Source organism: Hylobates moloch, unplaced genomic scaffold (genome assembly GCF_009828535.3).
Source record: "Hylobates moloch isolate HMO894 unplaced genomic scaffold, HMol_V3 SCAFFOLD_5, whole genome shotgun sequence".
Classification (NCBI taxonomy): Eukaryota; Metazoa; Chordata; class Mammalia; order Primates; family Hylobatidae; genus Hylobates; species Hylobates moloch.
The window spans coordinates 107,152,254-107,169,266 of record NW_026652280.1 but is presented as its reverse complement, the minus strand read 5'-3'; the positions used below and the strand labels follow the sequence as shown (position 1 = coordinate 107,169,266).

General features: G+C 41.7%; 1 protein-coding gene across 1 annotated transcript in view; it reads right to left on the bottom strand.

The window, feature by feature from the left end:
- Window positions 1-17,013, bottom strand: part of LOC116468019 (putative neuroblastoma breakpoint family member 7) — a 901,770-nt gene that overhangs the window by 777,491 nt on the left and 107,266 nt on the right. The gene's annotated exons all lie outside the window — the stretch shown is intronic.

The window sequence follows — 17,013 nt, the reverse complement described above, 5'->3', positions numbered from 1 at the left end:
CCCCTCACTGCAACCTCAATCTGCTTGGTTCAAGTGATTGTAATACCCACTAGCTGGGATTACAAGTGTGGGCCACCATGCCTGGTTAAATTTTGTATATTTAGTAGAGATGAGGTTTTGCCATGTTGGCCAGGCTGGTCTTGAACTCTTGACCTCAAGTGATTTGCCTGCCTTGGCCTCCCAAAGTGCTGGGATTACAGGTGTGAGCCACTGCGCCCAGACCGGAGATGAAATTTCTGCAAAATTTCTGTTATTTTCTTTATGCTTTCCCTCTTTTCTTTTTGCCCAAGGAGGCCAGATGATTGTCAAAACAGGACATGGGACTTCCTGGGCACCTTGCCCCTTTCCTCCCTGTAGTATATAACAGAAGACAGCAATCAAATGAGATTGGGAAGCAGGGAATCCTTCATTGTCTTGTTCATATAATTCTATGTTTGTTTGTTTGGTTGGTTTTAACAAAATTTTCTCACCAGAAATGGAAAGTTTTTGGATTTAAAATAAATGCAATCAGCCATGTTTTATATTTCTATAAAACACTCAAACCAGGCCATACTCACCTGCTATGACTCAAAATCAACCATATACTGTTGAGGTCAGGAGGCAGGGCCCTGACATTTAAGCACAGTGTGTTTTCTCAGAATTGGCCAAGTTGAGGCCATTCCAATTTCTCAATACCTCGTGACCCATTAATTGAGGTCTTTAAAACTGTACATGTATTGTTACTGAAAGCCCAGGAGTTTGGTCTAGGCCCTGCTGATCAGCTCACAGGAAGCCAATCATTCAGACTTTGAGTATTGCCAAGGAAGAAGGCTTTAATTGGGTGCTGCAGCTGAGGAGATGGGAGATCAGTCTCAAATCAATCTCCGTGATCAACTAAAGTGAGGGGTTTATTTAGCAGGGAAGAAACATAACTGTGGGTGGGAAAAGAGGAACTAGGGAGGGGTGAGGAAGCACTCATGATGAGTGAGGGGTCTGACATCTCATTGTCTGGATGCTGTGATCTGCTGAGTTTCAGGTCTATGATGCTTTTTGAGAGGCTGAGAGTCCTTTCCTGAGGAATGAACTCAGATAAAACAAATCTAAGTTTCAAGCTTTAAGACTAGAAGGGTCCGTTTCTTCATCTATCCAAAAACACTGTCTGTGGGACTATTGCATCGATTTCAGTTCCCACTTGCTATTTGTCAGTTCCTCAATCATGGGGAATCTGGTCATGCATCTTTCTGGCTTTGTCAGGTGGAGAAGGGGCATCCTGAGCAGCTCCACACCGTGGGTGACCACATGGCCACCCAGGAAACAAATGTTCATCTAATACTGTAGTTTGTCCTGAAACACAATCTTCCTCTCTCCAGTTCCCCATTTCCACTAAAGACAAAACACAGCAGGACGAACCTACCTGCAAAAGAAGCCTCAGTCCCATATATTTGGCCTGATTACCCACACAAAGTGCAGCAAGAATCCTTGTTCGTATAGGCTCTCCTAAAAGGGCTTTGCTGGAACATTTCACAATGGCATTTCAGGCAAAGCCCTGGAAAATTACCAATTCCTCCACCTGTGTCAGGTCATAAAAGAAAACAGAATCTTACTGAACTTACGCAAACAAACACATTGTCATGAGTTAAGAATATTCAGTTTACAAATTCTGGAGAAATTCAGCAGAGAGAGAAAAACATGCCTCAAATTCTGTTTAGAAGACTGTTCTACTCAATTGTTGCAGGCTATAAATAGCTCAAAAGGAAAAAAGTTCTCCAGACTCTGGAGAATAAACAATGTTTCAAACAAACAAACAAAGGCCATAAAAACTTATTTCAGTCCTCCATTAGTTTATTCTATGCAATCATCTCCTGCTCTGCTTCATAATGTGCTAGCAATCTCTATGAACACATCAGGCTTTCTATTAGTGCCCTGGAAATTTTCTCTTTAGTTCAATGGCACAATCTCCAAAGTCATCAGAAACCTGCACCCAAGAGTCCTTTTTATGGACTTCCCAAAAAAACCAAGGCCTGTACTGTAACTGATTATAAGTCACTTTTTGAGAGGAATCAAAGCAAAACAACAATTGTGGATGACAAAAGCCTTAAGACAGCCGTAGTTATAGACACAGTTGACAAGGGAATTCTGTTGCTTCTGTGGCACACAACAATTTAACATAATAATCATAATTATTACTCACAGCATAGCAGAACTCTAGGAATCTCATACAATCCTGGATCACACATTAACAACACATCTGTGTCAATAGAATCCAAAGGAAGTGAAACACCACCTCAGATTTGACAATGCTGCATGCATATTCTACATAATAAATAAGCCTAAGAAGTCTAATATATCTCTCTTGAACTTCAAGAACCTAATATCCAAAAAGTTAATTTGAGGTCCAAAGGGCTGAATTTAGAAATTTTACTCTTAGAAAGTTTGCCAGATATCAAAGTTTTGAGACACTTGATATCACAAAATAAGATCACAGGTCACCTTAGAATAGTCGATCATTTAGCCAAAAGGTAAACAAAAATATTTTATCTATTATTAATATTACACAAAAATTTTGATCAAAAGAGAAAACTAAATTTTACCTTTGTATGGTGTATTAAAATGTTAAAGATAATTTTAATAAAACCTTATACAGAAATTTAATTACAATCAGTTTGACCATAAGGTAAGAGTTTCAAAAGCCTTTCATGACCTTTTATACTTTTCTATGAAAAAGCAGATGAATGGTCTAGAAAACCCTGTTATTCTGATACACAGGCCTGGTTGCTGGCCTTGCATCAGTGTGCTTCTGAGTGTAATGTCTAATTTATAGAAAATATCTGAATTCGAGAGGCCAGGGTGGGTGGATCACTTGAATTTAGGAGTTTGAGACTAGCCTAGGCAATACGGTGAAACATTGTGTCTACCAAAAGTGCAAAAAACAAAGAAAGAAAGAAAGAAAAGAGGAAGGAAGGAAAGAAAAGAAAAGAAAAAAGAAAAGAAAAGAAAAGAGAAAGATAAGAAAGTCTCTGAACTAGACTTATCCCTCAAACTCTGGCCTTACAATTCTTATGTGCCCACCTCTTCTGTCCAGAGGAAGAGGGGGCATGAGGTGGAAAAGGGGGCAGGGAGGATTGTTGGGCTTAGAGGGATTAAATGGTTTCAATTTCTGGTTCCCTTTCTCATGAAAGCAGTTCATTTTGATTGTCATTTTCCCCAGGTTGAAGATGAGGCATTGAATGGTGTCAATATTCAAGATTTAGCAGGAGTAGTTGCCTTCTTCAGACCCAGGAGTCAAAGCCCTGTAAGCTAATAGTACAAGGATTAGTTAATAGGACATTTGTACTGCAGAAAGTTCTATTTCTCTCTAACATGTCACCAATAAAAACGCTGTGATTTGGTGTCCAGTAGTTACTGCCTGAAGCACTTCAAACCACTGTATTAAAGTGGTTAGGATATTCCTTGCATGTAACTAGTTGCCAGCATTCTAATGACAGAACTGTGATTGAAAGCATCAAAAATGTGATAGAAACTATGCCAAACTTTTCAAAGTAAGACAATTAAATTTTCCCTCCATCATTTAACAAAATGTTAAGTGCAAATATGAGTTTTGGAAATTCAGTATGAGGATAAATAATCTTCTTTTATTTAAATACTATACAACAAAACAAAAACAAAGTGAGAATAAACACACAGTCATTTGTTTTCAGCTATTTTATTTATTTATTTATTTTGAAACAGAATCTCCCTCTGTCACCCAGGTTAGGGTACAGTTGCAGGATCTCAGCTGACTGCAGCCTCCACCTTGTTCAAGGTCCCGTGTTCAATGATTCTCCTGCCTCAGCCTCCTGAGTAACTGGAATTACAGGTGTGCACCACCACGCCCAGCTGATTTTTGTGTTTTTAGTAAAGACAGGGTTTCGTCATGTTGGCCAGGCTTCTGGCCTTGAACTCCTGGCCTTCAGTGATCTGCCCACCTCGGCCTCTCAAAGTGCTGGGATTATAGGAATGAGCCAGAACACCCGGCCTTCTTTTCAGCTATTTTAAAAGAGCATAATCACATATTTCCAAGATTGGTTTCTAGATACAGTGCTGATTACTGATTAGGTTGCTTTCACCATTAAAATCTTCAAACCAGTGCAACAATTGTACATGTTTTGTTTTCAAGTACACACATGAAGGCCCAACAGTGATACAAGGCTTGGAATCAAAAATCACTAGAAATTCTCACAACCTGTTTTTATTACCACTTCATCCAAGTGAATGTCACTTAATTTTAATAATGCTAAACACAACTAAAGGAGGTTGAGAGAAATCCAATCAATATAATATCCTTAAGGACAAGGCCAATCTTTCCTAAACGTGGAAATTTTGCACCCACATCACAGTTTTTCCTCATTAAACGAAAGGGTCTGCAACCAACTCAAATGATTGATTGATTACTGATTGCATTGAATGTGTACCAAACCTCAGGCCATGGGTGCCTGAGTCCTAGTGTTCCCGTGACATCCCCTGGGGGTGGAGCTCTACCTTTCAGTGATGGGAAGTCTTGGACAAAAGCAAGTCTCCTCCCCTTGTCCAGTATAGACAGCTTTTGTGTCTAACCCTACCTCAGCAGTTGGCCTATCCCTGGGGCCAAGGGTTGGACAAGTTCCTAGCTCCAACATCAGTGGTAGACGCCTTTTGTTTTATATGAGAGAAGCAGCCAGGTTTTGTGCCTGTGCTCTGGTGGTGGTTGATCATGCAATCATGACTTTTATGCCTACACCACTGTGGAAAGCGTGAGAAATTATCTTTCCCTGCTAAATGTGTCTTATCAGCACTAAGGATGTGGGAGGAAAGACCCAGCAAATGGGCAAAAACATGCTATGTGTCTGGGACTCTCAGAGATTCTAAGCTGTCACAATAGTTCACACTTGGCCTTTAAGAAATGATGAAAACTTCAGTGATTTTTCTCCAATGAACATTTATGGCTGCCATCTTTTCCTTCCATTATCTGTTAAAGATGAACTGCTTCATGTGTTTGTCCTTCTATAGGGGGGTTTCTCATGCTTTGGACTTCAGCTGACTAGGGGCCTTGCAACTTCAGCTCTCTGGTGGGATCAAAACACATATGATTTTGCAGACCATACAGCTTTTTCTTGTCATTAGAGTTGGAACAACTGTCTCTTGCAGCTTTCTACATCTTAAACAACTGTTGAACCACATGTCTGTTTTTTAAAATCCTTATCTTTTCCTCTATTTCTGGACTAATTTCCTTTCAGGATACTACACAAATTCTTTAAGCCGATGACTTCTTTTGAGGCTATGAGGTAGACATGGTGAGCACCTTGACGATCCCTGCAAACGAGCCTATTCATTAGGTGCTCACGGGAAACCCGGGCCCAGACCAGTACTGAAACACACAACTGTCACCCATAGCTCTAGTTGAATTTTTGTCATGAGGCTCTTTCTCCTCAATCAGCATACTGGTCTTAGAACAAGTTTGAGATTGGGACTATCTTAAAATAGGCTTCCTAAGAAGCTACTAAGATTTACTGGGACTCCAGTTTCTCATCAAATGTGAGCCAGTAAAGACAACATTCTTCACCCAGAAGAAGACAACAGTAAATGGATACACCACATTTTTCATCAATCTGAGAACAATTATCTCAATGAATATTTAAATTAGTAATTGAAATACTTGTTTCCCCAAGTGAGTGATGCTGAAAATTGGAAAGGTTGCCTTCGTTGTCTAAATGATTGTCAGCTCAGATTGAATTTGAGTGTTCACAAGGTGCAGCCTCCAGCAGAAAAGATTCTAAGAACTGGATGTGGGTAGAGGATGCAATTATGGAACTTGGTATCTTTCCCACCTTCTTTTCCTTCTTCCCATTTTGACTAGTCTTGTAATGCTAGGCCCAGGCATCAATATACATACAACTAAAAAAGGCAATATCAGTGCAAAAGATATAATATCTATACAATGAAATTAGATGGTGCCTATTTCTACAGTTACTTTAACTTCACATCATGTAGCCCAATAAGGTGAATGCTACCCACCTACCAAGGGTATTAGTCAGCTCAGGCTGCCATAGAAAGATACCAAAGGTTGGGTGGTTTAACAACAGACTTTTATTTTCTCAATGTTCTGGAGGCCAAAAGTCCGAGATCGATGTGCTCGCAGAGTTGGTTTCTGAGGAGGCCTCTCTTCCTGGCTTGCAGAAGGCCACTTTCTTGCTTTGTGCTCACATAGCTTTTCCTCTGTGCCTGTGTGGAGAAAGAGAGAGATTCTTTGATGCCCTTCCTCTTCTTATATGGACACCATTCGGACCAGATTAGGACCCCACTTGTATGGCCTAATTAACCTTAATTACCTCCTTAAAGACTCTATCTCTAAATACAGTCAAGTTGGGGGTTAAGCTTTCAACATATGAATTCAGGGGAAAACAATTCATTTTGTAAAATCAAGTAATAGTGACGATCCTATGATTCTTTTTTTTTTTTTTTTTTTTTGAGATGGAGTTTAGTTCTTGTTGCCCAGGCTGGAGTGCAGTGGCGCAATCTAGGCTCACTGCAACCTCTGCCTCCCAGATTCAAGCAATATTCCTGCCTCAGCTTCTCGAGTAGCAGAAATTACAGGCATGCACCACCATGCCTGGTTAATTTTGTATTTTTAGTAGAGATGGGGTTTCTCCATGTTGGTCAGGCTGGTCTCGAACCCCAACCTCAAGTGATCCACCCACCTCAGCCTCCCAAAGACCTGGGATTACAGGCATGAGCCACCACGCTCAGCGATCCTACGATTCTTTGCCTATTAAATCCTATGACATTTGCCTGGTTGTGGGGCCAGGAAGAAGTTGTTAGCAAGGCTGCTATTATTGCTAATTCTATGATTAGGAAAGCACACCTGAGCTGAAGTGCCTGGCTTATGGGAAAGAATGCAGGTCAAACAGGTATGAAATAAAAATAGGGGGAAATGGTAGCAAACAATAGGCGTGCTCTTACTTGAGTCATGTATCTGGGAAGGATTAAAATTGTGCAATTTCATGGAAATCCTATTGTCTTTATCAGGAGAATGACTTTAAAACTTTTATAAACTGAGGAGAAAGGATGGTGTGGATTAAGGAGCACACCTGATGCTCAGCGTAATGTGAATTCTTGACTAAACAGTTATAGGGTGTGAAGAAAACATCAGCAGTCAAAGAAAACTCAAAGATTTTTGGACTGAGCCTATGGAAGGATGCAGTTTCCATCCACAGAGGTGAGAGAATAGCAGGTGTGGCAGGGTATAGGAGGAAAAATAGAGATCAGGTCAGGACCCCAAAACTTTGCTTGAGTTTTCCAATTGCCCTGTCCCCATTTCTACATCCCCTTGAGATTTTTGTGAGGCTGAATGCAGAGTTGCTTGGCCACTTCTCCACCTGGGCACTAGTCCTCTCATCCTCCTGACAGCATCTTCCATGGCCCTGGCTCTGATGACCATCTCCCAACAAGATGTCATCCTGCAAAGGTGATCTGAGCCATAGCTGGGGCAAGGCCATCCACTTCTTGACTTGTGTGCTTTAGTGGGCCCCAGAAGTACTTCACTGTTTCTCAGAGTAGTAGGTCTTTTGCATGGAACTCTTCTGAGGAAAACAGGGAGGAAACAGCCTGAGGGGTGGAAAGGGAGGGCTGTACCAGGGATCCTAGGAAAGCTGAGCCTAGGCTCTCAATGCAAAGAACATTTACCACCTGAGAAGTTCTACTCAGTTGCTATTGTTAGTTTAGAATCTCATCAATTAAAATGGTATAGAAATTTGTTTTCTTCCTGGTTATATGTGCACCTACATAATATCCTTAATTTTGCCTCTTGGCTCACAAGCTTACAATACTCCCTATCTCCCTGGCTCTTTACAGAAAAAGTGAACTCTACAGACAACAATGCCCCAGGCTTTACAGAAAAAGACACCCAGGAATCTCTTTTACTAATTTTCATTTGTTGGACATTTTTCTGGCCACCAGTAAGGTAAATTCCCTTTCTTGGCTCATAATGATTAGTCTCTGGTTGGTTGTCATTTGCAATGACACAATATATACTGGGACCTCAAAGCAGAAAAACCATAGAAGAAAACCTAGGAAATATCATTCTCAGCATCAGCCGTGGCAAAGAATTTATGGCCAAGTCCACAAAAGCAATTGTAGCAAAAACAAAAATTCACAAGTAAGACCTAATTCAATGAAAGAGCTTCTGCACAGCAAAAGAAACCATCAACAGAGTCAACAGACCACCTACAGAATGGGAGAAAATATTCATGAACTGTGAATCTGACAAAGGTCTAATGTCCAAAATCTATAAGGAACTTTAAAAAAAATCAACAAGAAAAAAAATCCCATTAAAAAAGTGGGCAAAAAGACATGAACAGACACTTCATAAAAGAAGACATCCAAGCAGCCAGCAAACACAGGAATAAATGTTCATCATCACTAATAATCAGAGAAATGCAAATCAAAGCTACAATGAGATACCATCTCACATCACTCAGAATGGCCATTATTAAAAAGTCAAAAACCAACAGATGCTAATAAGGCTGTGGAGAGAAAGCTTATAAACCCTTGGAGTGAATGGAATTAGTTCAGTCACTGTGGAAAGCAGTTTGGAGATTTCTCAAAGAACCTATAACAGAGCTGCTATTCAACCAGTAATCTCATTACTGGGTATATACCCAAAGGAATGTAAATCATTAAAAGAAAAAGACACATGCACTTCTACGATTATCACCAGGCTATTCACAATAGTGAAGACATGGAATCAAACTAGGTGCCCATCAGTGGTGGATTAAATAAAGAAAATGTGGTACATACATAAGATGGAATACTATACACCCATAAAAAGGAATGAAATCATGTCTTTTGCAATAACATATATACAGGAGGAGGCCATAATCTGGAGGAAACTAATGTAGAATCAGAAAATGAAATACCGAATGTTCTCACTTAGGAGCGGGACCTAAATATTGAGCCCACATGGACATAAACATGGGAACCATAGACACTGTGGACTACCATGAGGTAGGGAGGGAGGGAGGGAGGGTGGGAGAGTGGGTTGAAAAACTAGCTATTGGGTACTATGCGAACTACCTGGGTCCAATATATCCATGTAACAATCCTACACATGTACACTTGGTACATAAAATAAAACTGAAATTTTAACAAGAACAAAATTATATTATACTAAAAGAATTACTGCACAAAAAGTAATAATGGATTTAAAAATATATATATTACAAATAAAGATCTAAAATCAATAATCCAAACTTACACCTTAGGAAACTCAAAGAAAACAAGAGCAAATCAAGTCCAAAGTGAGTGGAAGACAAGAAACAATAAACACTATAGCAGAAATCAAGGGAATTGAAAACCAGAAATCAATAGAAAAAAGTCAACAAAACCTAAAGAGTGTTCTTTGAAAGGACCAATAAAATTGATAAACCTTTAGCTGGTGAACCAAGGAACAATGAGAAAAGATGCAAATTACTAATATGAAAAAGGAAACAAGGACCCTCACTGCAGATCTCGTGGACATTAAAAGGATAGTAGAGGACTATTATGCACAAGTCTCTGCTCACAAATTTGATAATTCGATGAATTGGACCAAGGCCTTTAAAGATAAAGTTGACCAAAACTCATACAAGGAGAAATAGACAACCTACATAGGTCTCTGTCTATTAATGAAATTGAAGCAACAATTAATAACCTTCCAGAACGAAGCACCAGGTCTAGATGATTTCACAACCAAACACTTAAGGAAGAAACTATATCAATTCTCTCTAGAAAACAGAAGCCAAGGGAACACATCTTAACTCTGGTCTAGGAGGCAAGCTTCACCCTAGTAGCAAAACCAGACAAGTGATTTTGAACCAGGAGGTTGAACCAGTCTGGAATGCTGACCAGCTGCTGAAACTCAACCCTGGAAGAACTGTAGAAGCGAGAAGAAAACATGGCTTACGGGAACTGTAAAAATTGGTAAACCTCCTGCAGAGACCAAGGCAGTTTTGAACTGGTGTGTGTGGAAGGTTGATGTTCACCGATAGCAGAGAGAGAACAAGATGGAGAAAAGTATTTTCGGTTCTGCTCTTGCGTCTCTCTCCATGGCTCTGGGCCAACTGTGCTTCTTACCCCTTCGTGAAAGAGATTTTCAGCGGCTTTTAATCCGCCAATGCAGCAGCTGTGATGTGACATCGGGGACCCATATAAGCTCCGCTGAGGAAAAGAGTAGATGAAAACAGGGGTGAAACCGGATAATTGCTGGGCTTTCCTCTTCAGAGTGTCCTCCCCAGGCCTCCAGAGCTAATGGTTGCCATGTCCTTCCCACCACGCTGCTTAAAGAGAAGCATTAAAAAGAATCCCGTGGACAGAAGATTTGCCTGATGGAGTGTAAAACAAACAGGAGTGATAGAAATGAGCTTTGAGGATATGCTGCTCTCCACTCGGGACCAATCCTTCATTTTGCCGAGACCACTAAAGACTGGGCCTTCCTTGACAGGAAGGTCCGAGGCCCCTCTCCGCAGCTCCCCTCATCTGCACGCGGGTTCCTCCTCACACGCCTCCCCTTTTCCTGGATCCCAGTTCCCCATCACTGCATGTGTCCGCCCAACGCCACAGCTTCTCTCATTTCAGGAATGTCATTGCTTGAGCCGCACTCCATCACGAGATGTGTCCCAATGGTCTATCCAAGGTCCAGGCAGAGAATCAGTGACCAAGTGACTCTTTGTACTGCAGGGATCCAACAGCAGAGACGAAAAAAGTAGCGCCAGTTTTAGGGCCAAATATGCAGAAACGCAGAGACCAACCAGACCCACTGGCTGCTTCAAAGACAGTCTCTGCTTAGGTAAATTCCGCTCCAGGGCCGGACTCACGCCTGTAATCCCAGCACTTTGGGAGGCCGAGGCTGATAGATCATGTGCTGTCAGTAGTTCAAGATCGCCTAGCCAACATGGTGAAACCCTGTCTCTACTGAAAATACAAAAATTAGCAGGAAATGGTGGCATGTGCCTGTAATCCCAGCTACACGGGAAGCTGAGGCATGAGAATCACTTGAGCCTGGAAGGTGGAGGTTGCAGTGATCCAGGATCGTGCAACTGCACTCCAATCTGGGCGACAGACCGAGACTCTGTCTCAAACAAACAAACAAAAATAAATGAATAAAAGAAAAATAAATTCTGCTACGGAAAGAACCCAAGGACTGTACAGTGGTTCCTCACAACCCCCGCTCCCTTTTTTTTTCTTTATTAGTGTGGCACAGTAAGTAAATGTAAAAACCACAGGGCACAAAGACAGGACGCTGCATTTGCCAGAAAGAGAATCCAGGACTCCCGGGTGGGAGGCGAGAATTCTACCACTGAACCTACAGTGCCTCCTGACCCCGAGCTCTGCAGCCTTGGAAACAGTTAAGACACAGACTTGGGGAAAGGAGTCAAGATTTTCACCGTGTTCTCTTTGGAAGATGTGACGAACAAAAAAGACACCCAGAACAAAGGCTCAAAGTGGAGATTTGCATCAGGCAACACCACAAAGTTATGGCTTCACATTAAAAGAGTTGACTTGAAAAAGCCTTATTCTGAGTAGGCTCTGTGCAACTGCATAACAAACCTCTGTAGGAAAACATCAGAAATTCACCCAGCTTTTTGTCTCTGGTCCTGTATCCAGTGTGAGCCTGTGGAAAGTTCTTGCCTCCCTTGTTGATGTCTTCTCTTTGCCTCCCCATTGCTTGGTGCCTCCCAAACCCTTTCCTCCCAACCTTGACACAAACATCGGTACTTTCCTCAAAAAAAGGCCGTCAGAACCCAGGAACTCGAGTTTGAAAAGCTGAACTCTTGGGACTGTGCCTTGGATACTCCAGGAGACCACGGTGATAGTTGAACTTCCTCTTCCTACACCTCTTTCGAGTTCCTGGAAAATGCCAGGGATCAGATCCTGCTTTTAACTTCTTATGCTTTACAGAGACCTAAACAAGAGGGAAGAAATGGACATTTCACTCCCAGAATTCTTCCCTTCACCTGCCCTGGTCGGCCACCCAAGGAGGCCAGTTCAGGGAAAAACAGTTTCATTTGATTCTAGGTAGATGCTAGGATATTACTCCTCTAGTTAACATGAAGTGTTCTTTTGCTGTTTACTTTTGTCGGATATTCATGTTTTCACTCTCATTTTTTTGTTTGGTGGTACAAACAAAAGAGTGATACAAATGAGCATGGTACAGATTTGCACTGCTCTTTTTGTTGTTGTTTGTTTTCTTGACTTTAAAAATTTTTTTATTTCCAACTTTTACTTTAAGTTCAGGGGTGCACGTGCAGGATGTGCAGGTTTGTCTCATAGGTAAACGTGTGCCATGGTGGTTTGCTGCACAGATCTTCCCATCACCCAGATACTAAGCCCAGCATCCATTAGCTACTCTTCCTGATGCTCTCCCTCCCAACCCCCACCCTCCAACAGACTCCAGTGTGTGTTGTCCTCACCCTCAACCCCATGTATCCATGCGTTCTCATATTCAGCTCCCAGTTATAAGTGAGAACACACAGTGTTTGGTTTTCTGTTTCTGCGTTAGCTTGCTAAAGATAATGTGCACTGCTTTTGACCCGGTGCGGTGGTTCACATCTGTAATCTCAGCACTTTGGGAGGTCGAGGCAGGTGGGTCACAAGGTCAGGAGTTTGAGACCAGCCTGGCCACCTATGAAACCCAGTGTCTACTAAAAATAAAAAAATTAGCTGGGCGTGGTGGCGCTGACCTATAGTCCCAGCTACTCGGGAGCCTGAGGCAGAAGAATCCCTTGAACCCAGGAGGTAGAGGTTGTAGTGAGCCGAGATCAAGCCACTGCACTCCGGCCTGGTAACAGAGTGAGACTCCATCTCAAAATAATAATAATAAAATAATAATAATAATAATGTGCACTGCTTTGAATATTTAACCCTTTTCTGCCATTAAACAATTAGAGCCGGCATTTCCTTTTCTATCCAATATGAGATACTTAAATCCATTATAATTAGCAGTAATTAGCGTTATGTTGGAGATGATGGGCATAGTTAGTCTCATTCCCACCACCTCATTTTATGATTTTTGCATTTTTGCTTTGTTTATAAAATCTCTTCCTGCCTTTCTTAACTAGACTGTACTGTTTGGGTAAATTTTTTGTTTTCCTGTAGTGTTTTTGAAATTCCATATCACTGATTAGTCAATATATTCTGTTAGATCTCAGGTGCACAGGAAGAAGGTAATCATGTACCTTAGCTCAGGGCACATTACGGTGGCTGCTCTCAGCAAGGCCCTTTCTGTCTTTCCTTCTTTTCTCTGTTCACCCCACTCCCATTCCCCTCTCCACTTCCGGACACATGTTCTGAGAAGTTTAGTATATGCTCTTTTATCCCACACTTTCTCTGTATATTTTAATAAAGGGATGTCTTTGGAGAATATACTTTTTTCTTTGGGGGTTAGGGGTGTTAAAACAACTTTAAAGTGTGAATTGGTTTCTGAAAACCCATTCCATACTCTTTACTCCATTCTGTGTACTATCTTCTCAACTTTTGTATTCTAATGCAAAAGTTTGTGTATAGGCCAGGCATGATGGCTCACACCTGTAATCCCAGCACTTTGGTAGGCTGAAGCAGGCAGATCATGAGGTCAGGAGTTCGAGACCAGCCTGGCCAACATGGTGAAACCCCGTCTTTACTAAAAATACAAAAATTAGCCGGGCATGGTGGTGCACTTCTGTAATCCCAAGTACTCAGGAGGCCGAGGCAGGAGAATTGCTTGAACCCGGGAGGTGGAGGTTGTAGTGAGTGGAAATCCTGCAATTGCACTCCAGCCTGGGTGACAAAGGGAGACTCTGTCTCAAAAAAAAAAAAAAAAAAAAAGAAGACAGAGAGAGAATACAATAGTGCCACCATTCTAAAATACTGTGTGATAGTTTCTAATACACTTAAAAATACACCTACTTCATGACCCAGCCATTCCATTACTAGGTTTATACGCAACAGAAATGAAGGCACAGGTCCATAAAAAGGCCCATAGTAGAATATTTGTAAACACCTTATTCACAATAGCCAAAACTAGAAATATCCCAAGTGTCCATCAACTGTAATATATTCACATGTTGGAATAACACTCATCAATAACACCAAAGAGCTCAGATATATGTCATAAAATGGAAGCATCTCATACCATTGTTGCATTAAAAAAAAAAACAGGTAAAATCAGTATAGTCCTTTACGTGATTTCTATAAGAAGCAAGAGTAAATCATGCAGATAGAAATCAGAATGGTGATTGCCTAAATGGGGATGGGGTGAGGATTGACTGGAAAGGGGCTCTAACGACTTCTTGGTCTGTTGGAAATGTACCATAATTTGACCTAGGTGATGGTTTCTTTTGTCAAAATGCACTGGGCTACACACTTAAGATTGGTGCACTTTGGTCTCTGTGGATTATACTTCAGTCATTTACTGATAGCAAAATAAACAAATAAATAAATGAAAACAAAATTAAAAATTGGGGTTGGAGAAAGTCATGAACTTTAGATTTTATTGTATTCTTTAGGTTTTACTTAAAATACTCAGTTGGAGTGCGACCTCTCATCTTCTCTTGTTCATTTCTGATTTGGCCTGAAAAAGGCCCCACGGATTTTTGAAATATCTGAGCCAGAAAAATGGGTACGGCCACATCATGTCAACAGTAAAAGATTCCAATAAGGCTGACTGAGAGGGGGCACCTCACCTTTTGGGTGTCGTACTTGCTCAGAGAGGAGGCAAACGTCTTTCAAGATAACCAGACCCCTAGGCGTGCAGGGTAGGGGTTCCTTCTATTCTCGACACTACAGAGAGTTCCGAAGTCACAGGAAAGTTGTGACCTCTCTAGCCACAGGTCAACGGGGCAGCCTAGGCTGAGACTGGAGGCGAAAGGGAAAGAAGAGCACTACACCCTAGAATGGACATTGCCATGTTTCGGATTCGAGCCCAGGCTGCTGCGGCCACAGCCTAGAGTACAAACCACAATACGATCACTGCAAGCCACAAGAGCTGAAGCGCGCCTCGCTCCTTCTTTAAACTTAATGCAGGGCTGCTTCCGTTTTGGAGACCCAAGGGTCCACGTAGACTTCGTTCTTTCTTGGTGTCTCTCCGTTTTTCTTCCCTTTCTTCCCCATTCTGCTACAATAATAAAAAAAAAACACTTCTAATCTCTCCCTGTGCAGTCCTTACCGCTGCACAAAGCTACTCAGAAGTTTCCGTGGTCCACGCCTCTACCGACTTGCCTTCCTCCTCGCAATTCCCTGTTGGATTCACCCCTTGCCCGGCTCCGGCCTCTTGCCCCAGATACGCACCCAAAAACAACGCAGCTGAGCCCCCACAGCTCCCTGGCTCAGAGTGGCAAGAGAGGCCACCGGAGGCCTCGCCCCTTGCGCGCCCCACAGGATGTGGAGAAATCAATCAGAATAAATGCTTTTTGGCACATACACACCATGGAATACTATGCAGCCATAAAAAATGATGAGTTCATGTCCTTTGTAGGGACATGGATGAAACTGGAAACCATCATTCTCAGCAAACTATTGCAAGGACAAAAAACCAAACACCGCATGTTCTCACTCATAGGTAGGAATTGAACATTGAGAACACATGGACACAGGAAGGGGAACATCACACTCCAGGGACTGTTTGGGGTGGGGGGAGGGGGAGGGACAGCATTAGGAGATATACCTAATGCTAAATGACGAGTTAATGGGTGCAGCACACCAACTTGGCACATGTATACATATGTAACAAACCTGCACATTGTGCACATGTACCCTAAAACAAAGTATAATAATAATAAAATTTAAAAAAAATGTCTGACACCCCTGATCTGGCTTGATGATATGTGATATATATGAGATATATTTATTTATTAATAACTTTTGCATTCCCATTGTACTATTCACAGTTTCTGGTGTATACTTTGTGTTCGTAAAACATTTGTTGAATAAATGACTAACTAAAGCAAAAAAAAGAAAAGAACTTACTTCCCCTTCGTGACGAGCCTCGGCAGCATGTCGAAATCCTGTCTCTACAAAAATGCAAAAATTAGCCGGGTGCGCGCCTGTCATCTCAGCTACTTGGGGGCTGAAGCAAGAAGATCACTTGGCCCCGGGAGGTTGAGGCTGCAGTGAGCCTTGTTTGCACCACTGCACTACAGCCTGGACGAACAAGTGAGACCCTGTCGCAAAACAAAACAAAACTTCCCCATAGAAAAATAGTTCATGATTTGATTTTTGTTGTTTCTGTTGATATACAATCAACTCTAGCCTAATCAGGAGACACACATGTCCTCTTCCCCACCTTCTTAGGTCTGAGGCTTGGCAAGGCCCATGGTGCCTTGTACCTGTCAATCTCAGGAATCCCAGAGACCTTAGACAGGAACTCACTTTTAGTGTGATAAAAATGTTCTTTGCTCCCATGGAAGGCTTGGGGGAGTAAAGTGCCTCGAGTTTTTCATGTTTAATGATAGGAGACCTATTACAGTAGTATCCTATCCTCAGGATGTGCCTGGGTTTACTGATTGCTCTATCAATAATATTACCAGTGGAATCAGTCATCATCATGGTGATTCTCACCATTGTTCGTGAAAACAGCATTTCTTCCTCTGTTTGTGCATGATTTAACCCTTTTCAAGATGTTTTTGAAATGAGGTGGGTTTCATGACTTTAGGATTACAAACGATCCTGCAATCTCCACTATTCTTGTACACATATCTTTGGACACTCGTGCAGATATTTCTATAGTGTAGAGAACAGGATGTGCCAGTTTTACATTACAGCATTTACTTAATGCTTCGAATTTGAGTACCTTCTGCAAATTTATCTTCCATGGGAGCAGTAGCAAATCATACTCCAATGTGTTTCCCAATTCCATCAATGTCCCTTTTGTCATTTACTTGCCGGCACAACAAACTTTCTACACATCGATGTATGATATTCCACTGAGAGGAGAGGCATCCTCCTGGCTTAACTGAGGGGGTGTACAACCGAAGGAAATGGTGGACATTACACACAGATATTCTGTGG